Here is a 23,172-nt window from a genome sequence, read left to right as displayed (position 1 = left end):
AGTTTTTTCGTTTTTTGATTCTGACACCAAAGCGCCGGGTCATGTTGAGAGGGAAACGCGCGCGTCAGATCGTTGTAAAAAAAGCATATTCATAAATAGTGTAAAAGACCGGTAAATAAAATACAACATTAACATTATAAACACTATTAATAACATAATATGCGTATTTTAACGAGAAACTGAAACTGTACAGAGCAGACGTTGGTTTCGGGCATCTCTCATTCAGCCTATCCATATTTGCAATGCAACATTTGGATGCTAATTAATAATGTAAAGAAGGCTTCGTACTTCATTCTTGTCCCAATACTACACGTAAATCAGCATCTCCACAGCAAGGGAAATTAGTTTGGAATGTCAACAGACCAATTAAGCAGAATAACGTTTTATATGTTTGGTTGACTGTTTTATTTTAATAACGAACAGGCTGCGACACCCGACATCACTTGGATGTGTTGCTCAACAGGGGATTTAATAGCTACTGTCGTTTAATACTCTCATTCGAAACAGTAACATTTATATGTCTATTTGTGTACTTTCAAAATGACTACAACATATCATGCCTTTGAAATTATTATATAAGAATAATTATTATTATAAATGATTATTATATTCTTTCTGGCGCACACCAAAAATCAACCAAAATAGCCTACAGCCAATAGCCTTATTGGCGTACCTATATATTTTTGAAGGTCAACATTAAGATTAATCACAGCGTGCTTGTTAAAAAAAAAAAAAACCCTGTGACTTGACTTTACAATCCGGAAAATAGCAAATTATTTCACGGACCCCCTGGCACTTGAGAACTCCTGGGGCCTCATGGATCAATCTTGCGTACGCACAAAAACTTTGCGTACGCCAGCTTTCACGCTCACGGTCGGATGTACTAACAGTGAAATTAACGCGAGAATGTGCGTTCATCCACGCCAATTTCATGTCTGGCGTACGTACATTTCTCATTGTTTTTGTCCGTTGGCGACTCTTACAGGCAATGAAGTGAAGTTACAAACATTACACAACGAATTTTCGTTCTACAAGTCTATCGCACCACCACCTGTGGGAAGCATTGCTATTAATTTGCAATTTATAAAATAATTGACAAATATTGTCACACGAGCATTATGGGAATATTCTATCAATTATGCAATTAAGTAAGAACATATAAAAGCATATGCAAACTGATACAACCCTTAGTCTATGGCAATGACAGCTTTGGTTTAATGTCCACCTTTATATCAGACCATTTCTTTTTAAGGTCATTTAGGGTAGACGGTGTACAGTTGAGACATGTGTACAGTTGAGACACCTTAAATAACTTGCGTTCGCAGCAAGCACAAGTTGTGATTTTTGCTGTGCGTGCGTATTACCCCCAATTTCCACCGGCTGCGTTACGGCTCCGGCACGGCGGCGGAGTCAATAGGTTTCCATTAAAGTCAATGAGTGTATTTCCACTGAATGCGGTACAGCTGCGTTCCGACTCCGGCAATCCGCAGCCCTCCGTAGCAGATACGCAGAGCTTCTATTTTTGCCGGATGCCGGAGCGCTCCGCAGCACTACAGGGCAGAGTATGCAGGACAGGAAGTCGAGTGACAAAACAGAACAGCCAGAAACAAAATAAAAGATCCGTTTAATTTTCAAAATAAAATACACCGCGCTCATATTTCCCTACACTACACCTTGAAAACGTCATAATGGGCGGAGACAGGCTTGTTGAAGTTTTAACCCCGTTGACACGATGGATGAAGAAATGCTGATTATTGAGGTACAGAATCAACCCATCATCTATGACCCGTCACATTAAAAACAACATTAAAAAGGATGCAGCGTGGAAAACTATTGCAGAAGTGATTGGTTTGGTAGTTCTGTTTATAGAAACTACATATCGCGCGATCAGACCAGAATTCGCGAGATTACATGGGGCCTCGTGACGTCAGCTGTCAGTCATGACCGCAGCCGTTGCGCAACAAATCCGGACCTGGTGGGTATTGACGGACGACGGAACACGGAGCTGTCACGCAGCGGAGCCGTTCCACAGCCGTTCCGCATCTGGTGGAAATTAGGGGTGAGAGTCCTCTTTGATCGTGGGAAATTTGAACAACGGACGCATCTCCGATCCGAAGATATCGGGGAAAGTTTTTTTTTTTTTTTAAGATATGACGTTCACTTCACCATGCACTCTCCACAATGAATAGCTTATTATCCCTATATGACTGTTAAACATAACTGGTATCACCACAAACGTTATTCTGTGCCCTAAAAACTGACATATTCCATGGTACTGTGTCATGCAAGGTAATAGCAAAATCTAGAGAAATGTGCGAGGTGGCCAGCGGGGGATTGTTGAGACACATATCTACTGCACCCCCGATAGAGTTCTATTAGGAAACACACTGTTTAGTTGTTCAGTGTTATGATAACAGGTTAAACGTCGTAATTAGCCAGCATAGGACGCAAATTAAAATAAAATTAGATATTTGTGATATTTAAACTGTGTATTATTAATAAATATTGTTAAATATCTTGTTCCTGCTTTATACATTTTAACCAGTGCTAATTTAAATAAAATGAATGAATATAAATGGATGAATAATTTTTTTTTTGCCCAATTGTTATTTTCTTTATTTGTCTTTATTTTTTATATTTACAATGAATGGTTAGTTACCTTTACATCATTAAAAATGGGTGTCTCAACTGTACCATGCACTGTCTCAACTGTACCACATATTGGTACAGTTGAGACAAAGTTGAGACAAAAAGCACCTTATTTTTATGATCTAATTGTGGAAAATATAAACTACTTGTAGGAATTATTGATTGATAATATCTTAGTCTACAAGCTAATGAAATGTCATGTGGCGTGTCATGTGGAAATTCACTTCTTTTCAGTGTCTATTTTTGTGTGCAAAATCAAAACGCAAAAAGTGTCTCAACTGTACTCAGTCTACTCTACAGTGCGACTTTCAGATCCCACCGGCATCAGCCAAACTCTCCCACTCATATTTTTTCCTTTTGTTATTAATTCCGGAGGACAAAGTTCCAAATAGCCTAAAAAAACTTTTTTTTCGTTTCTACCTCCGATAGTAGCACCTCCTCCAATTCACTTTCTGTAAAGTTTCGTTTCTTGCCGCCATTTTATTACTGTTTTCTTTTGCCAAAGTGGACTCATTACCATATTTAAATTAATTTAATTAAGGGAGGAGACTGGGTGGGGCGTTGTGCTCGTGCATGTGCGCTCAATTTTACGTTAACTGGGATGTACAAAGAGAATATGCGTGGGATCCTTCGTACGCAGAGATTCATGCATCTGGGGTTTTTTGTGCGTACGCACATTTACAGCTTTGTCCGTACGCAATGTTTTAGTATGAATTCAACGCAAGTCTTTGTCCATGAGGCCCCTGGTCTACACAGAAGAAAGCCCCGTCTAGTCTATTCCCCGGTACGGGTTGTGTCAAGACATTCGTTAGTCTGGTGGTGTGATGAGAAAAAGATTAAATGTAGTTGCAATAAATACGTTAAGAATCCGCACAACGGAGGACTCTTATTCTGCTGTGCAGAACTGATGACGGAACAGTTTGATCTTCGGCTGACAAATCAGAGGAAATGGGCGTTTAATTCCCGCCCATGTGTAGAAATCGAATATTCAAGCTGTTTATTCATTTTTTCTAACTGAGAACGAAAAACGAGAAATCCAGCTGAATTCTTGTTTTTCGTTTTTTTGTAAAAAATGAAAAAACGAAAAAGGAACCGTTTTCTCATTTTTCTATATTCAATATTAATTCAAAAAACGACTGAACGTCTCGGTTACGTATGTAACCCTCGTTCCCTGAGTGGGGAACGGAGACGTTACGTCGGATGACGACGAATGGGGTTTCGCTTAGAAAGCCTATCATCTTCGAGTATATAAAACGAGCCAATGGCAAAGAAATGCCATGGGTCTGCGGAATTTGCATAGCGTAAGTCCGCCCCACCCTGGGGGTATATAAGGAAGTACGCTGGCAACATGCAGATATGTCTTCGCTGAGGAGCCGAGACTGAACTCAGGCGTTCCAGCGGTACAGCGGAAGTGGCAGGGAGACGTAACGTCTCCGTTCCCCACTCAGGGAACGAGGGTTACATACGTAACCGAGACGTTCCCTTTCGTAGTCACTCCGAGTTACGTCGGATGACGACGAATGGGGTTCCCAGTGTAATCACGCCACCTTCTCGACTGTCTTCCAGTGCCCTGCGTAAGTGTGAGCTCCCTGTCGTGAGAATGGCACGGACGAAGGACTCCTACTTAACACAGGATTATACCAAGGTACACTGGGAAGCATATCTCAGTGGAAATATGCAATCATGCCCAACCCGAAGGGGGGGACTTGGAATACACACTCCATGGATATGGAGAAACACTGGGGTATCCAACCGCAGGTGGAATATTTCAACCCCAGGGGTGGCAAGGGTGGCTTGCCAAGGGAAAGACACATGCTCAGAGAGGCTTACAGTGGAAATACACATGTGGGGGTCGCCCAGAGGGGGAACCATGCACATGGAGGCACCTAGCCAAGCGCGAAAGCTGCCGGTAGCAAACTCTGGCGTTGACATCGTCAGTGCTGGAGGAGACTCAGGGCTTATGAGGCTCACCTGAGGAATAATCGCACGTATCCCGTCCGTGGAGAGGAATGGCAAGCAAGCGAAGACACCTGAGCAGAATCTATTACCGGCTAGTTGAAGCGAGTACATGAGAAGAAACTGGCTCCACTCGGAGATTGTAGAACCTCGCGAATGTGTTAGGTGTCGCCCAGCCTGCAGCTCTGCAAATGTCTGTTAGCGAGGCGCCATGCGCTAGAGCCCAAGAGGATGCCACACTCCGGGTGGAGTGGGCCGTCACACCAAGGGGGCATGGTCGACCTTGCTGCTGGTAAGCCAAAGCAATGGCGTCCACTATCCAGTGAGACAACCTTTGCTTGGAGAGAGCCTTTCCCTTCAGCTTCCCACCATGACAGACAAAGAGCTGGTCAGAGGTCCTGAAACACTGCGTTCTGTCTACGTAAGCACGGAGGGCGCGTACTGGACAGAGCAGTGCCAAGGCTGGGTCTGCCTCCTCCAAGGGCAGCGCTTGCAGGTTCACCACCTGGTCTCGAAAGGGTGTGGTGGGAACCTTGGGCACATATCCAGGCCGGGGTCTCAGGATCACGTGAGAGTTAGCCGGCCCGAATTCCAGGCACGCTTCGTCAACCGAAAATGCCTGCAGGTCCCCTACCCTCTTGATAGAGGCCAATGCAACCAGGAGCGCTGTCTTCATAGACAGGAACTTAAGCTCCACTGATTGCAGAGGCTCAAAGGGAGCACTCTGCAGGGCAGTTAAAACCACTGAGAGGTCCCAAGAGGGAACGAGAGGAGGGCGAGGAGGATTCAGTCTCCTCGCTCCTCTCAGGAACCTGATGATCAGGTCGTGCTTTCCAACGGACTTACCTTCGACTGCGTCGTGATGTGCGGCAATGGCAGCAACATACACTTTCAGGGTGGAGGGAGACAGCCTTCGCTCCAACCCTTCTTGCAGGAAGGAAAGCACGACACTGATCGGGCATTTCGTGGGTTCTTGATGTTTAGAAGAACACCAGTTGACGAAGAGGTTCCACTTCAACGCATAGACGCACGTCTCGTGGACGATGCTCTAGCGGAAGTGATGGTAGCCACCACCGCTGGTGGTAGGGTACTCAAACCTACCTCGTCCCGTCCAGGAGCCACACGTGGAGGTTCCAAAGATCGGGATGAGGGTGCCCCGTCCCTGAGAAAGCAGGTCCTTCCTCAGAGGAATAGGCCAGGGAGGTGCTGTCGCGAGGAGTACTAGTTCTGGGAACCAGGTGCGGTTGGGCCAATACGGGGCAACCAATATCACCTGCTCCTCGTCCTCCCTGATCTTGCGCAAAGTCTGCGCAAGAAGGCTCACTGGGGGAAACGCATACTTGCGTAGGCCCCGCGGCCAGCTGTGCGCCAGTGCATCCGTGCCGAGCGTGCCCTCGGTCAGGGAATAGAACAGGTCGCAATGGGACGAGTCGTGGGAGGCAAACAGATCTATCTGAGCGTCCCCGAACTGATCCCAAATCAGCTGGACCGACTGGGGATGGTTAGGAGTCTCCATTCTCCAGCGAGAGGCCGAAACCGAGACAGCTCGTCGGCCGCACGGTTCAGCTCTCCCGGGATATAAATGGCTCGAAGCGACCTCAGATGCTTCTGACTCCATATAAGGAGGTGGCGGGCGAGTTGCGACATACGGCGGGAGCGTAGACCACCTTGACGGTTGATGTACGCTACTGTGGCGGTATTGTCTGATCGGACTAGTACGTGTTGACCCCTGAGCAACGCCCGGAAGCGGTGCAGGGCAAGGCGTACAGCCAGCAACTCGAGGCAATTGACATGCCAAAGGCGTTGGGGACCTGTCCAGGAGCCCGCGGCAGCATGTCCATTGCACATGGCGCCCCAGCCCGTGGTGGAGGCATCCGTTGATACAACAACATGCCTGGAAGCTCGTTCTAAGGGCACTCCGGCCCGTAGAAAACTGAGGTTCGACCACGGGGTGAAGGTCTGACGGCAGGCCGGAGTCACTGGGACTCGGAGCGTGCCGTGTTGCCATGCCCACCTCGGGACTCGATCGCGAAGCCAAAGCTGAAGCGGTCTCATATGAAGCAATCCGAGCGGCGTTACTGCGGCTGCGGATGCCATATGCCCCAGGAGCCTCTGAAAAAGTTTCAGTGGGACCGCACTCTTGCCCTCGAATTGACGAAGGCAAGTCAGCAGTAGCTGCGCGCACATGGCGACCGAGTCGATATCCATACCGAGAAAAGAGATCCTCTGCACGGGGCAGAGTTTGCTCTTCTCCCAGTTGACCCGAAGGCCCAGACGAGCTAGGTGCCGGAGCACTAGGTCCCTGTGTTCGCAAACCTGGTCTCGAGAGTGAGCTAGGATCAGCCAGTCGTCGAGATAGTTCAGGATGCGAACCCCGTGTTCCCGTAGGGGAACAAGGGCTGCCTCGACGACCTTCGTAAAGACGCGAGGAGACAGGGCTAGCCCGAAAGGGAGAACCGCGTACTGGTATGCCTGCCCCTCGAAAGCAAACCGCAAGAACGGTCTGTGTTGAGGAAGAATGGAGACATGGAAGTAGGCGTCCTTCAGGTCGATCGCTGCAAACCAATCCTGCGGCCGCACACACTCGAAAATGCGTTTGGCCGTGAGCATCTTGAACGGCATCCTGTGAAGGGAGCGGTTCAAGACGCGCAGGTCCAGGATTGGTCGTAACCCACCGGTTTTCTTCGGTACAATGAAGTAAGGGCTGTAGAAGCCGGACCTCATTTCGGCTGGAGGGACAATCTCGATCGCACCCTTCGCCAGTAGGGTAGCAACCTCCGCTCTCATGACAGGGGCATTGCCACCGACCATTGTGAAGCGGACTCCCCTGAAACGGGGAGGAGATCGCGCGAACTGAATCGCGTAGCCGAGCCTGATGGTCCTCGCGACCCAGCGGGACAGTCTGGGAAGCTCTAGCCAGGCTCCCAAAAACTGTACCAGCGGGGTCATGCGGACCACAGACGTACCCTCGGTGGTGCAGCGAGGCGGAATGACCGGCCCAGGCGTGGGTGGTATAGCGGCCCGGTGCGGGGGCACGGTCATTAGCCGCGTCCTGCCAGAGGATGCCAGGGGAGGACCAGCGGAGGACCAGGGGAGGACCATGCTCTGGCAGGGGTCTGGCGACAGAGGGGGATGAGAGTGGCGAGGCCCGTGAGCGTCGCGCACTGTCATCCGAGAACTCTGTGTGCTCAGAGATGGGAATGTCAGTTCTGTCTTTAACCACATTAGGGTGCTGCCCGTCGAGGGACGAGCAGCGGGGGTGGGAAAACCAAGGATTCTCCCCCGGCCCTCCACCGGGGGAAGGAGCGGCCCTGCTACCGTCTCCTGCACAGAACTGAAGGCCATCTCTGAGCAGCCCGTCTCAGGAGCGCCGCTTGGCCTGGCGTTTAGCGGGGCGCGGGGCTGGAGGGGGCTGTGACGCCTTCCTGCGGTTTCCTCCACGAGGCGGCCCAGATGGAGGCTGCTGCTGGGGCCGTCCGGGAGGGAGGGGAACCGCAGGAGGGCGTCCACGGCGGCGAGCGGGCTGAGGCGCCTGTGCCGACGGCTGGGGGGCAGCAGCGGGCCGTCGGGGCAGGACATGTTTAAGAGCCTCAGTCTGCTTCTGGGCAGCCGAGAACTGCTGGGCAAAGTCCTCGACTGCCCCGCCGAAGAGGCCAGCCTGGGATATGGGGGTGTCGAGGAACCGGGTTCGCTCGGCCTCCCGCATATCAGCCAGGTTGAGCCACAGATGTCTCTCCTGGACCACACAGGTGGACATCACCTGACCCAGGGAGCGTGCGGTCACCTTCGTCGCCCGGAGAGCGAGGTCGGTGGCGGCACGCAGCTCATCAAAGAGCCCTGGGTCAGTCCTCCCCTCGTGCATGTCACGCAACATCTGGGCCTGGTAGACCTGGAGTGTCGCCATGGCATGCAGTGAGGAGGCTGCCTGCCCCGCAGCTCTATAGGCCTTCGCCACAAGGGTGGAGAAGAATCTACAGGCTTTGGAGGGGTGCTTTGGGTCGCCACGGGAAGAAGCACTCTGGGGACATAATTGCATGGCCACAGAGCGTTCAACCTGGGGAACCCCAGTGTACCCTTTGGCAGCCGCCTGATCGAGAGGAGGAAAGGCGGAGGAGGCCGTCGAGCGATCACGGGAAGACAGGGGTGCCTTCCAGGACCTCGAGACCTCCTCATGCACGTCCGGGAAGAAAGGAATTGGTGTCGGGCGCTGACGAGGATCAGCGGCCGCACCCAAAAACCAATCGTCCAGCTGCGAGCGCACTGGACCGGGTGGCGGGGACCACTCGAGACCAATGGCCGCGGCTGCCCGGGAAAGCATGGCCGTCAGCTCGGGATCAGACTCGGGCAATGCTGGGACACCCGAGGGTGGCAGCACAGCCGAATCTTCCTCTCCCGAGGACTCCTGCCCACCTTGTGATGCAGCGATCGACATAGAATCTTCCTCTGGAGCGCCGAATGAGACCCGCGGCAAGTCAGAGGACTGTACCGCGGGCTCATTCGAACGACTCGCGGGTTGCACGGCGCTAGAGGACGGTGTGGAGCGTGGAATAGTCGGCGCTTTGTTCCACACCGTAACCCTCAGGTCACCCTGGCCGCCAGCCGAAGTACCAGCCCTCTCGGAGCTCGTAGATCGGGGTGCGGATGAGGGGACTCTCACACGAAGATCATTGAGTCTCGACCGCAACCGTGCGATGGGCATGTTCCCGCAGTGGGAACATGACTCATCCACAAACGCTGCCTTAGCGTGCTCGATACCCAGACACACAAGACAGCGATTGTGCCCATCAGAGTCAGAAACTAGAAGACCGCAACCAGAAGTGCACGGGCGAGGCATCTTTAAAAAGACGTGCCGCGTGCAAGCTCTTTTAGAAAGGAGTTTTTCTCCACAAGTGTTGAAGCGACCAGGGAGATGAACACACAAACTCTGGCAAATCACTGCACAGATAAGCAGGGAATGTGCACTCGCTGGAACTCGCTGTCACACCAACACCCGGAGAGAGGCTCGTCTCAAAGAGAAATAGAGATAACTCAGAATTGGCTGTGGAGTGAAGTGAATCAACTTGGCTCCGAAGCGAAAACATATCTGCATGTTGCCAGCGTACTTCCTTATATACCCCCAGGGTGGGGCGGACTTACGCTATGCAAATTCCGCAGACCCATGGCATTTCTTTGCCATTGGCTCGTTTTATATACTCGAAGATGATAGGCTTTCTAAGCGAAACCCCATTCGTCGTCATCCGACGTAACTCGGAGTGACTACGAAAGGGAACGAATGATACACGGATTAACCAAAAACAGAAAAACGGTATTTTCGTTTTATAATTATGTATGAATTGTAGATAAAATATAGCCATTGATGTGTGAGGTCCACTATAGTGGACAGATGATTAATCAGAATTTAATTTTGATATAACTCATTAGATATTGTCTGATGCAGCAGCATTTTTTTTTTTTTTTTTTCTGCAAGAATCTCCTAGGATAGAAGGAATGGGTGGATATTCCAGAGCAACTTGGCATTTCTGACTGACCATTGGCCATCCTGGTTTGGAGGGGAAAACATTCGAAAAACAATGGCTTGGCAATGTATAGGCTTGGCAATGTATATAACGAGCCCAAAAGAGCCCACGTCACTCCTCTGTTCATCTCTCTGCACTGGCTACCTCTCGCTGCTCGCATCAAGTTCAAGGCATTGACGCTTGCTTACAGATCTATCACAGGCTCAGCTCCCTCCTACTTTCACTCACTCCTACGAGTCTACACCCCTACCAGAAGCCTACGATCGGCCAATGAGCGACGTCTCGTGGTTCCATCACAGAAAGCCACTAAATCTCTTTCCAGAACATTCTCATTCACAGTTCCATGCTGGTGGAACGCTCTCCCCACCCTCATCCGGAATGCAGAATGAATCCCTGACAACATTCAAAAGACAACTGAAAACCCATCTCTTCCGTGAGCACTTAACCCCTTTCCCTTTAAAAACCTCGCTTATCGGGCTTATGCTACTCTGAATAATGCCTGAACTTCGTATTTTGAGCACTTCTTGCGTTGTTTTTGCCTCTTCATGATGACTCGCTTAACTTAGTCCTAATCTGTCAGTCGCTTTGGATAAAAGCGTCTGCTAAATGACTAAATGTAAATGTAAATGTATAGGATGATGCACCAGGGTCGACTGAAGAGGTTGATGTGCAACTATGCCATCAAACCCATGCAAATGCAAGAAAATGCTTTTTTAATAGCTGTCCACTGTAGTGACCTCTATGCATGTGTGGCAGGAAGGGCGTTCCTGTTTTTTTTTCATCACATTGTTATTGATGGCCATTCTAGCCTATCATCTGTGCTCCTGGACTTTAAAACCGCAACGCATTTACCGCTCATCAGGCGTCACGTTTTGAATCGCTGCGTCGTTAACGCGCTTCCGTCACTGCTTCACTGGAAACCAGATGCGAACACCCGAGCCGGTAAGGAGAACGCGCTGCTAGTTGTTTTTAGCTCATGAAGTGTATTTAGTTATGCAAAGTGTTCTTTTAATGTACTTTTTAGAGACACCATATTGCTTTGGAGAGTGTGCTTCTGTCTTCCGTTGCACAAGCTCGTTACGATTGTTATTTGCGTGTGCTGGATGCGTGTACTGGATGTGGACGCTGGAGAAGGTAGGGAGAGTTTGTTAATCTCTCGCTAATCGTGCTCTGTTGTAGGAAATGCGTGTTTTTGAAGTGCTAGTTTGTATTTAAGTGTGTCCTAATCCGTACCCTTTCTCAGTTGTGAGAACCTGAGTTCCCCTCCAGAGAAAGCTACGTTTCATTTTCCTCGACGATCGGTATTAGTTTTAAGTGCATGCATTAAGTTAGAGAATTTATCTAGCAGAGTAACAATCTTATGTTGTTTATAGGGCCCTGTTTATAGGTCTGTAAAGGGCTATAACTGCCTTCCAGTCGGGGTGCTCCGTGTTCATTTACGGCCGCAGTGCTGTCCTGTTTTGGTCCTGTTTTGGTCCTGTTTCGGTCCTGTTTCAACTGTATTAACTGTCAACAGATTCAACTACAACTTGGGACTTTAGTCGATCTTTTTTAGTTTCTTTTTGGCTTGTATGTAGTTTTCATTTTTCTTTGGACTGATATTAGCTACAAAGACTGGTGCTAAAATCTGAACTGCAATCTTTGCTCTTCTCTCATTTCAATTTATTTAGATTTTTTTTCTGCTTGCACTTTCATTTGTATTCGATTTTGCTTCTAAAGTTTAATTATCTATTCTCCAATTATTTTCTGAAATAATAGTTCATTTCTTTAACTTGCTTTATTTTGCTTCAAATTGCTTGACTTGTTTGCTCGATTAATAATTTTGACTGAAGTTTGGTTTGTTTCCTTTATTGATTTCTTTATATATTTTGCCGTCGTTGACATTTGGGTTTAGTTTCAATCAACTGTTGATTTCAATTTATTATTTGTAAAATTATTTTGGTTACTTTGATTTGAGCATCAATAATCCTTCTAGCTATCAAACTGATTATTTCTGTATTTGATTATTTTTGTATTTGATATATATCTTTTGTGTGTGTTAGCAGGGCCTGAGCACCAGGGGCAGAGGATTCTTATTTGGGTGACGGTATCTTTTCTCACCGTGTGCAGTGCTTGGTATTAACACCTGTGTGAGTGTGTGTGTGTGTGTGTGTGTGTGTGCGCACACAGTGAAGTGCAGTGGTCCTGCATCTGCGGGTGGCATGCTACGACTCTCTGCCTCTGTGCCTCTCGTCCCTGCTTTGACCTGGTTCTAAACCTTTAGGAGTTCATTGAATTTGAACAAAGTGCTTTATATCCTTTTTATGCTGTTCTCTTTTAAGAATTGTCAATAAAAGCTATTTTTGTACGATGACCCATGTCTCTGACTCTATTAGGTGATACGAACCTGTGTGTGCCTTTTGTTGGGGTCTATTCTCATTCTTTGGGTGAAATTCCCAGAGTGGCATGGTCGGAGTGTGAATGATACAATCTTATTAATTATAATCCTTTAAGAAACCCCATCTTACTGCCCTCGTGTCACCCGCCACATTTGGCGTATAATAATAATAATAATTCATTACATTTATATAGCGCTTTTCTCGACACTCAAAGCGCTTTACATAGAAGGGGGGAATCTCCTTAACCACCACCAATGTGCAGCATCCACTTGGATGATGCGACGGCAGCCATATTGCGCCAGAACGCCCACCACACACCAGCTTACTGGTGGAGAGGAGACAGAGCGATGAAGCCAATCAGTATATATGGGGATGATTAGGAGGCCATGATGGACAGAGGCCAAGGGGCAAATTTGTGCATGTATAGTCGGCAGGATCACCATAATTTTGCGTCAGAGACATTGGTGTGTTTTGTATTATAAATTTCGGTGTTTTGTGTATTGTGGGTTGTTTTTTTTGGAAACAGGACAGCAGTGCATTGTGCCGGAGTTCATTTGGTGGCTTCTTCCTTGCAGTGGTAAGTCTCTTTTAAAAAAAAAAAAGAAAAAAAAAAAGGAATCAATTAACATCAAGATGGAGGATGAATTACAAGAATTGAGAGATTTGGTAGCCCAGTTGAGAGCTGACAACGTAAGGTTGCAGCAGGCACAGGCACCAGTTGGTTTGCCTGGTCCTGATGCAGCCTTGCCCGGTACCTCTACTGTTCCGCCTGTGACGCCTCAACCACTTGGTGCTGTTGCGCCTGAACGATTTGTTTTTGTACCGCGAGATCGACGCTGCCCAAAGTTCAATGGCAAATCGGGTTTGAATATTGAAGAATGGGTTGAGGAGGCACAGGCGTGTATGAGAGTGCGCCATATGTCAAATGTAGATCAAGCTTTCTTCCTTTTTGACCACTTGGAGGGAGAGGCAAGAGAAGAGATCAGGTATCGTCCTGATCTAGAACGCGGAGACCCCGATAGGATTATTAAGGCGCTGCGTGATCTTTATGGGTGTTCCCAGTCTTATGTAGCGTTACAAGAGGCCTTCTTTTCCAGGAAGCAACAGGAGGGTGAGACTCTGCTAGAGTTTTCTCTTGCACTTATGGGCCTTTTGGAAAGGATTAAGAACCGGGCGCCGCATGTTATACAAAATGCAGAAACCTTGTTGCGGGACCAATTTGTCGAGCACGTCACTGATAGTACCCTTAGGCGAGAGCTGAAGCAGTTGGTTCGTCGCCAGCCTACTGCTACCTTATTGGAGGTTCGAGGTGAAGCAATTAGGTGGGTACAGGAGGGGATGCCTGGAGGGTCGAGAGGGCGTAGTCAGTCAGTCCCACTAGCATATGGTATTCAATATGGGGTACGTGGTGGGGCACCAGTTGAAACAGCTGGGTCGCCACAGCAGTCAGAGTTTGGTGAGCTGAGAGAAATACTACGAAAGCAACAGCAGCAGTTGAATCACCTTACTCAAACCTTCGCCCGTCTCCAACCATCACATGTGCGTAGTCGCTCCCCTCGTTCTGGTCCAGTTATATGTAGGCGGTGTCAAAGACCGGGCCACTTTGCTCGTGAGTGTGATGGGCAACGAAATTTCCCAAATCCCTCCCAGCCGGTGGCAGGTCCCTCTACAGCTGAGAATGGACGGCTACGTTCCTCCCGGCCATCGGAAAACTAGTTCCCACCAGGTTGCAGAGTCACCGCCTGGGTGGGGAAGTAATCGACTCAAGTAGGATAGGTGTACGTAGTTCAGTTCCCCATTTAATCTCCTCTTGTCCACATGTGGTTGCCCTTATGGGGGGTGTTTCAGTGTCCTGCTTAGTGGATACTGGTTCTATGGTAACAACAATCACTGAAAGTTGCTTTCGACAACACTTTGAACCATGGGGTCAGGATCGTCTTCAAAATTGTCAGTGGCTACAGCTTCGAGCAGCCAATGGGCTTACTATCCCGTACATGGGATATTTGGAGCTAGGTGTGGAGATTTGTGGCAGGCTTGTCGTTGGTTGTGGTGTCCTGGTTGTTCGAGATCCTCCTGGAGGCATGAGCGTGGATGTCCCTGGGGTACTGGGGATGAACATTCTTGGCCGGTGTTATAAGGAGCTTTTCGGGCAGCATGGCACCTCCCTCTTTGACCTTCCTGTAGTTACACAATTACCAAGTGTGTCGAGTGCACTGCAATATTGTCAGCAAGTAAGTGCTAGAGAGCGGTTAGATCAAGTAGGGTGTGTACGGGTGCGTGGACATGGGGTGTGTCGCATACCAGGTGGCACAATTAAGCTAGTGGCGGCAACCTGTTCAGCCCAATATTTTGGCAGTACTGTTTTATTTGAGCCCCCTGAGTCAGGCCTTCCAGCTGGGCTTTTAGCATCACCTGCTTTGGTAAGGGTAATTCAAGGGACTGTCTATGTGCCGATAGTGAACGTCGGCACAGTGGATGTGACGCTTCGCCCTACAACGGTGGTGGGTAACCTTAGGGAGGTTTATGTAGTCAGTTTGCCAACAGGAGTTGTTGAAGTAAAGCCAGTAATTGCCACTGTCCAGTCTCATAGTGTGCAGGGGAGTCCCTCCTTGTCCCAACAGATGGAGTCTCTTGATTTATCGGTTTTGTCAAAGTCAGAACCGGCTCAGGTTAGAGCTCTGGTGCAGAAATATAAGGCAGTATTTTCGGGTCATGGGAACAATCTAGGTTGTACTCGCCTCATTTCCCATGACATTCCTTTATTGGATAATGTCCCAGTGCGTCAACGATACCGACGGATACCCCCTTCTGAATATGAGGTGGTAAAAACTCATATCCATCAGTTGTTGGAGGCTGGAATAGTTCGCGAAAGTTGTAGCCCTTATGCATCGCCGATTGTGCTAGTCAAAAAGAAGGACGGTAGTCTGCGTATGTGCGTAGACTACCGTCACCTGAATGCCAAGACTAGGAGGGATGCATTTCCTCTTCCTCGTATTGAGGAATCTTTGGATTCACTGGGGGGGCTCGCTGGTTCTCTACACTGGATCTGGCCAGCGGGTATTTGCAGGTTCCTGTTTCAGAGCAGGATAAGTCCAAGACTGCGTTCTGTACGCCGTTTGGATTATTTGAATGGAACCGTATGCCTTTTGGACTTTGCAACGCTCCAAGTACGTTCCAGAGGTTAATGGAGAGACTGTTTGGTGATCAGCGGTGTCAGTCCCTGCTCCTATATCTTGACGATGTTGTTGTGTTTTCCTCCTCCATAGCCCAGCATCTAGAGAGATTGGAGATGGTCTTGAGTCGGTTGGAGAGGGAAGGACTCAAGGCAAAGCTGGAGAAGTGTGCTTTCTTCAGGCCAGAAGTCAAGTACTTGGGGCATGTTATATCGGCACAAGGGGTGGCAACAGATCCAGGTAAAATCGAGGCTGTTGCAAGATGGCGTTGCCCTGAGACTGTCTCCGAGTTACGAACATTCCTTGGCTTTGCGAGTTACTATAGGCGCTTTGTGGAGGGGTTTGCCAAATTGGCAGCTCCTCTGCATAAGCTAGTTGCTGAGGTGCTGGGATGTAAGTCAGGCAAGCGACGAGGGCAGAGTTTGATCCCTGTCTGGACCGAGCACTGTCAGACAGCATTTGAGGCCCTAAAAATAAGGTTAACATCCGCCCCAGTACTGGCTTACGCAGATTTTTCCAAACCCTTCATTCTAGAAGTAGACGCTAGTCATGGGGGGCTGGGGGCAGTTTTGTCCCAAGAATTTGAAGGGAAAACTCGACCCATCGCATATGCCAGTCGTAGCCTAAGGCCCACTGAGCGCAATATGACCAATTACAGCTCAATGAAACTAGAGTTTGTAGCGCTCAAGTGGGCCATGGTTGAAAAATTCAGGGAATATCTTCTAGGGCACAAGTGTATCGTGTTCACGGATAATAATCCCTTAAGTCATTTAGCTACAGCGAAGCTCGGAGCTACGGAGCAACGTTGGGCCGCAGAGTTAGCCGTTTTTGATTTTGAGGTAAGATATAGGTCAGGAAGGAGCAATGGTAACGCAGACGCTCTCTCTCGCCAGAACCCAGTTGTTCGAGGTCAGCTTGAGGGTTTGGCTGCAGGTGTTGTAGTCCCTGAGTCGTTACAGCAGGCCATTGGCATAGGATGTGCAGCACAGGCAGATGTGAGGGCAGTGAGCGCATTGCCAGGCTATTCCGCCCCTGACCTGCGATCGATGCAGGAGACTGATCCCGTTATCGGACCGGTAATAAAGTTCTGGGAGCAGGGCCGGCGCCCAGGACCTGAGGAACGACATCAGTTGATTAAACCATGTTTGACTCTCCTCCAGCAATGGAATCGATTAGAGGCGAGGGAAGGAGTGTTGTATCGGAAAATATTTCGTCCTGACGGAGGTGAGGAATGTTACCAATTAGTGTTGCCTGATGTTTTGAGGGAAGAGGTTTTGATGCAGCTCCACCAACAACATGGGCACCAAGGGGTGGAGCGCACCAGTGAGTTGATTCGGCAGCGGTGCTATTGGCCAAATATGTTGGCCGATATTACTCTTTGGTGTCAAGAATGTGAACGTTGTCAGCTCGCCAAAGATAATCAGCCAGTAGCACGGGCTTTTATGGGCCATTTACTAGCTTCGAGGCCTAATGAAGTCCTTGCGATTGACTTCACTGTGCTTGAACCCTCACATTCTGGACAGGAAAACATATTGGTGATGACTGATGTGTTTAGTAAATTTTCTATGGCGGTGCCTACACGAGACCAAAGAGCTGAGACCGTAGCCCAAGTTTTGGTTGAAGAGTGGTTTTACAAATTTGGTGTTCCGGCCAGAATTCATTCAGACCAGGGCCGGAACTTTGAATCCGCTCTTATTCGGCAGCTTTGCGAGCTTTATCAGATAAAGAAATCTCGTACCACTCCATATCACCCGGCCGGTAATGGGCAATGTGAGCGATTTAATCGCACTTTGTACAACTTGCTGCGAACATTGCCTGGCTCTAGGAAGAGGGACTGGGTGTCTTGTTTGTCACAAGTTATATTTTGTTATAACACCACCCCCCATCAAGTGACAGGAGAGTCACCACACTATTTAATGTTTGGTCAAGAACCTCAGTTGCCGATAGACTTTTTGCTTGGTAGAGTGCCTGAACCGGTTGTCGGAAACGTACACAGCTGGGTCATAGAACATCGTAGGCGGTTGCAAGTTGCCTTTGAGGGAGCACGTGAGCGGCTGAAAGCTGCGGCAGACCGTCGCAAGAGGCAGCACGACCAACATGTTCGGGATCTACCTTTGTCAGAGGGTCAGTTAGTCTACTTACGAGATCATGCAGTGCGGGGTCGCCACAAGATCCAGGACTTGTGGAGTTCAGTGACTTATCAGGTGACTCGGTCCCCGGAGGAGGGAGGTGCCGTGTATGCTATTGCGCCGGTTTCAGATTTGGGCAAGGTACGGCGAGTGCATCGTTCTCTGTTGAAGGCTTGTGTCCGGAAGGACGTTTTGCCTGTCAATCAGCCTACTGGTGTTGTAGAAGCTCAAGATGACCCTCAAGAGTACGAAGGGGCAGATGATGACAATTTGATGGTGTTGGTGCCAGAGACTCCTCAGATTGTTCAGGGTATGGGACCTTGGGGTGTTGGGCGCCCAGTACAGCTTGAGGTGCAGGAAGAGCTATGGCCGGCTGTTACGTCCCTCAGCTCCGCTGTGTTCTAATTATGTGTTTGAGTTTCCCCTGCTCTTAATTACAGATGAGCCACACCTGAGCGCAGCCGTATACTGAAGCTACAAAAGCTTTCCGGAAGCACACCTGGGGGCACACAGAGCCTGAGCCAGGAGTCTATGCACTGCCGTGCTGTCGTTGAAGCGTTAGGAGTCCACCCCGGGAAACTAAAGCGTTCCGCCTCAGTATTACTGCCTCTGTTTCTGAACAACCTATTAAATAAACATACCCCTTATGTTGGACACGAGCTGTTCTGTGTGCGTCTCTCCATTTATGTTAGGGGTGGTGTCCGTCCGCCCGTAACACCGGCGGACCTACCTCCTGGTGGTGCGGCTTTGATGGAGTCAGAGGAACGGGATGTAGAACCTATAGCGAGAGAAAGTGAAACTCCTCCCAGTTTCCATAATGGGAGGGTGGTCTCCCCTCGGCGCTCGGGTCGAGCCGGAACAGGTCAGCATTCGAATTTGCATCGTCTTCCCTGGGCTGCGGGAGAGGTAAGGAACAGAGTAACCGGTGATTCTGGGATTGTAACCAACAGCATTTCAGCCTTGTTTAGGCCTTGGAGTTAGTAAAATGGAGGGGTGTCTTGGTAATTGACCTTAGTCTATCGTCGGGGCGCCGATGCAGAATGGTGGGGTAGATGTGGCAAGAAGGGCGTTCCTGTTTTTTTTTCATCACATTGTTATTGATGGCCATTCTAGCCTATCATCACGTGGGTGATAAGGGCCCGATTAAACAGCACCCATATAGAGTAAACCCAGAAAAGCGAGCTATCCTGAAACGGGAAGTTGAGTACATGATACAGAATAATATTGCTGAACCTAGCTCTAGTCCGTGGAGTTCCCCGTGCCTTTTAGTTGGAAAACCTGATGGCACTTACAGGTTTTGCACGGACTACAGGCGTGTTAATGCCATCACTGTGCCAGACTGCTATCCACTACCGCGGATGGATGACTGTGTGGACCGTGTTGGCTCGGCTACATTTGTCACTAAAATCGACCTCCTAAAAGGTTACTGGCAGGTGCCCCTTACACCAAGAGCAAAACAGATATCAGCCTTTGTGACCCCCGATGCGTTTATGAATTATAAGGTTATGGCTTTCGGAATGCGGAATGCACCTGCCACATTCCAGCGTTTAGTAAATATTGTTTTAGCTGGAATGGCAAATTGCGAGGCGTATTTGGACGACATAGTCCTATATAGTACACACTGGTCCGAACACATGACACAACTTCAAGAGCTTTTCCGTAGACTGTCCAGTGCGAAGCTCACGATAAATCTAGCAAAATGTGAATTCGGAAAAGCCACTGTCACTTACTTGGGGCGGATAGTTGGTAGAGGACATGTTTTGCCAGTAATGGCTAAAGTAGCCGCTATTCAGGAGTTTCCTGTGCCCTGCGACCGGCGTGCGTTACGCCGATTTTTAGGAATGGTAGGCTACTATCGCAGTTTTTGTAAGAACTTTTCGACTGTGGTTTGTCCCCTCACTAACCTATTGAGCCCCAAAACTAAGTTTGAATGGACGGAGTCCTGTAACCGAGCATTCGAAAACGTCAAGGCTCTCTTACTGACAACTCCCGTGCTCGCTGCGCCAGATTTTAACAGACCGTTTCAGCTTGCTGTGGACGCTAGCAACGTAGGCGCCGGTGCCGTACTGTTGCAGTCAGGTGCAGACCATGTAAATCATCCCGTGAGTTTCTTCTCAAGGAAGTTTAATTCTGCCCAGCGAAGGTACTCCACTATCGAGCAAGAGACTTTGGCTCTAGTATTGGCTATTCAACACTTCGAAGTGTACTTGGGTTCTACCATACATCCAGTTAAGGTCTATACTGACCATGACCCACTCAAGTTCCTCAGTCGCATGTACAATTCTAACCGCAGGTTAATGCGCTGGAGTTTGTTGCTTCAACCGTTTAACCTCCAAATTGTACATATCCGAGGAGTAGACAATATTGTCGCAGATGCGTTGTCTAGGGTGGATGCTTAATAGTAATAATTTTCTTATGAATTTTTTTTTATATATACTCGTATATACTCGTTATTTACTCTGAGATTTACTTTAGTTTATTGAGCCTGCTAATCTAATATAAGTCTCTAGCGATGTTTTTTTTCTTTTTTACACATAAGTGTGTATTGCCTATGAGTTGACCTTATACACCAAAGTACTACATTCCTGTAATTCTATTTTGTTTCCATAGGCCTATACAGATACCTGAAAGCTGAACACAGAAGGCTAGAGTAAAAATAAGTATTTCCTATGTTTAGAGTATGGCGACAGGTCACCATTTCGGGGTGGGGGTGTTACGTCCCTCAGCTCCGCTGTGTTCTAATTATGTGTTTGAGTTTCCCCTGCTCTTAATTACAGATGAGCCACACCTGAGCGCAGCCGTATACTGAAGCTACAAAAGCTTTCCGGAAGCACACCTGGGGGCACACAGAGCCTGAGCCAGGAGTCTATGCACTGCCGTGCTGTCGTTGAAGCGTTAGGAGTCCACCCCGGGAAACTAAAGCGTTCCGCCTCAGTATTACTGCCTCTGTTTCTGAACAACCTATTAAATAAACATACCCCTTATGTTGGACACGAGCTGTTCTGTGTGCGTCTCTCCATTTATGTTAGGGGTGGTGTCCGTCCGCCCGTAACACCGGCGGACCTACCTCCTGGTGGTGCGGCTTTGATGGAGTCAGAGGAACGGGATGTAGAACCTATAGCGAGAGAAAGTGAAACTCCTCCCAGTTTCCATAATGGGAGGGTGGTCTCCCCTCGGCGCTCGGGTCGAGCCGGAACAGGTCAGCATTCGAATTTGCATCGTCTTCCCTGGGCTGCGGGAGAGGTAAGGAACAGAGTAACCGGTGATTCTGGGATTGTAACCAACAGCATTTCAGCCTTGTTTAGGCCTTGGAGTTAGTAAAATGGAGGGGTGTCTTGGTAATTGACCTTAGTCTATCGTCGGGGCGCCGATGCAGAATGGTGGGGTAGATGTGGCAAGAAGGGCGTTCCTGTTTTTTTTTCATCACATTGTTATTGATGGCCATTCTAGCCTATCATCTGTGCTCCTGGACTTTAAAACCGCAACGCATTTACCGCTCATCAGGCGTCACGTTTTGAATCGCTGCGTCGTTAACGCGCTTCCGTCACTGCTTCACTGGAAACCAGATGCGAACACCCGAGCCGGTAAGGAGAACGCGCTGCTAGTTGTTTTTAGCTCATGAAGTGTATTTAGTTATGCAAAGTGTTCTTTTAATGTACTTTTTAGAGACACCATATTGCTTTGGAGAGTGTGCTTCTGTCTTCCGTTGCACAAGCTCGTTACGATTGTTATTTGCGTGTGCTGGATGCGTGTACTGGATGTGGACGCTGGAGAAGGTAGGGAGAGTTTGTTAATCTCTCGCTAATCGTGCTCTGTTGTAGGAAATGCGTGTTTTTGAAGTGCTAGTTTGTATTTAAGTGTGTCCTAATCCGTACCCTTTCTCAGTTGTGAGAACCTGAGTTCCCCTCCAGAGAAAGCTACGTTTCATTTTCCTCGACGATCGGTATTAGTTTTAAGTGCATGCATTAAGTTAGAGAATTTATCTAGCAGAGTAACAATCTTATGTTGTTTATAGGGCCCTGTTTATAGGTCTGTAAAGGGCTATAACTGCCTTCCAGTCGGGGTGCTCCGTGTTCATTTACGGCCGCAGTGCTGTCCTGTTTTGGTCCTGTTTTGGTCCTGTTTCGGTCCTGTTTCAACTGTATTAACTGTCAACAGATTCAACTACAACTTGGGACTTTAGTCGATCTTTTTTAGTTTCTTTTTGGCTTGTATGTAGTTTTCATTTTTCTTTGGACTGATATTAGCTACAAAGACTGGTGCTAAAATCTGAACTGCAATCTTTGCTCTTCTCTCATTTCAATTTATTTAGATTTTTTTTCTGCTTGCACTTTCATTTGTATTCGATTTTGCTTCTAAAGTTTAATTATCTATTCTCCAATTATTTTCTGAAATAATAGTTCATTTCTTTAACTTGCTTTATTTTGCTTCAAATTGCTTGACTTGTTTGCTCGATTAATAATTTTGACTGAAGTTTGGTTTGTTTCCTTTATTGATTTCTTTATATATTTTGCCGTCGTTGACATTTGGGTTTAGTTTCAATCAACTGTTGATTTCAATTTATTATTTGTAAAATTATTTTGGTTACTTTGATTTGAGCATCAATAATCCTTCTAGCTATCAAACTGATTATTTCTGTATTTGATTATTTTTGTATTTGATATATATCTTTTGTGTGTGTTAGCAGGGCCTGAGCACCAGGGGCAGAGGATTCTTATTTGGGTGACGGTATCTTTTCTCACCGTGTGCAGTGCTTGGTATTAACACCTGTGTGAGTGTGTGTGTGTGTGTGTGTGTGCGCACACAGTGAAGTGCAGTGGTCCTGCATCTGCGGGTGGCATGCTACGACTCTCTGCCTCTGTGCCTCTCGTCCCTGGTTCTAAACCTTTAGGAGTTCATTGAATTTGAACAAAGTGCTTTATATCCTTTTTATGCTGTTCTCTTTTAAGAATTGTCAATAAAAGCTATTTTTGTACGATGACCCATGTCTCTGACTCTATTAGGTGATACGAACCTGTGTGTGCCTTTTGTTGGGGTCTATTCTCATTCTTTGGGTGAAATTCCCAGAGTGGCGTAGTCGGAGTGTGAATGATACAATCTTATTAATTATAATCCTTTAAGAAACCCCATCTTACTGCCCTCGTGTCACCCGCCACACATGAAAGGGTTAAAGTCGTAAAGTGAGCAGTATAAATTAAAATGAAGCGCATAGATTCGACAGGCATGTATTCATAATACTAAGCAGGTCAGCCGGTCTCGGATCCTCCTCAGCTCAACAGCGCCACACGTTCTTCCAGTGTAAATCTGTGGTGGAAAATGGAACTGCAGCGCACTCTAATTGAGAGCCATTAGTGCAGATTTCAGACTGACC

The 23,172-nt window shown here is 48.1% G+C and overlaps 2 long non-coding RNA genes across 3 annotated transcripts; both read left to right on the top strand.

Moving 5' to 3' along the window:
• The first annotated feature begins 10,962 nt into the window (after positions 1-10,962).
• On the top strand, positions 10,963-12,474 carry LOC309476354. Its single transcript, XR_014198046.1, has 4 exons — positions 10,963-11,063; positions 11,146-11,255; positions 11,365-11,422; positions 11,495-12,474. It is a non-coding gene; the product is annotated as an uncharacterized lncRNA (long non-coding RNA).
• An 8,387-nt stretch (positions 12,475-20,861) lies between these two features.
• Positions 20,862-22,954, top strand: LOC309476353. 2 transcript variants are annotated; one of them, XR_014198044.1, is made up of 4 exons: positions 20,862-21,385; positions 21,468-21,577; positions 21,687-21,744; positions 21,817-22,954. It is a non-coding gene; the product is annotated as an uncharacterized lncRNA (long non-coding RNA). The 2 variants fall into 2 exon arrangements; XR_014198045.1 differs by lacking the exon at positions 20,862-21,385 and having other exon boundaries at positions 21,397-21,577.
• The last annotated feature ends 218 nt before the right edge of the window (positions 22,955-23,172 follow it).

Source organism: Leuciscus leuciscus (genome assembly GCF_965113295.1).
Source record: "Leuciscus leuciscus genome assembly, chromosome: 15".
Taxonomy (NCBI): Eukaryota; Metazoa; Chordata; class Actinopteri; order Cypriniformes; family Leuciscidae; genus Leuciscus; species Leuciscus leuciscus.
Note: the sequence above shows the minus strand (reverse complement) of the source record. Positions and strands in the feature narration are given on the sequence as shown.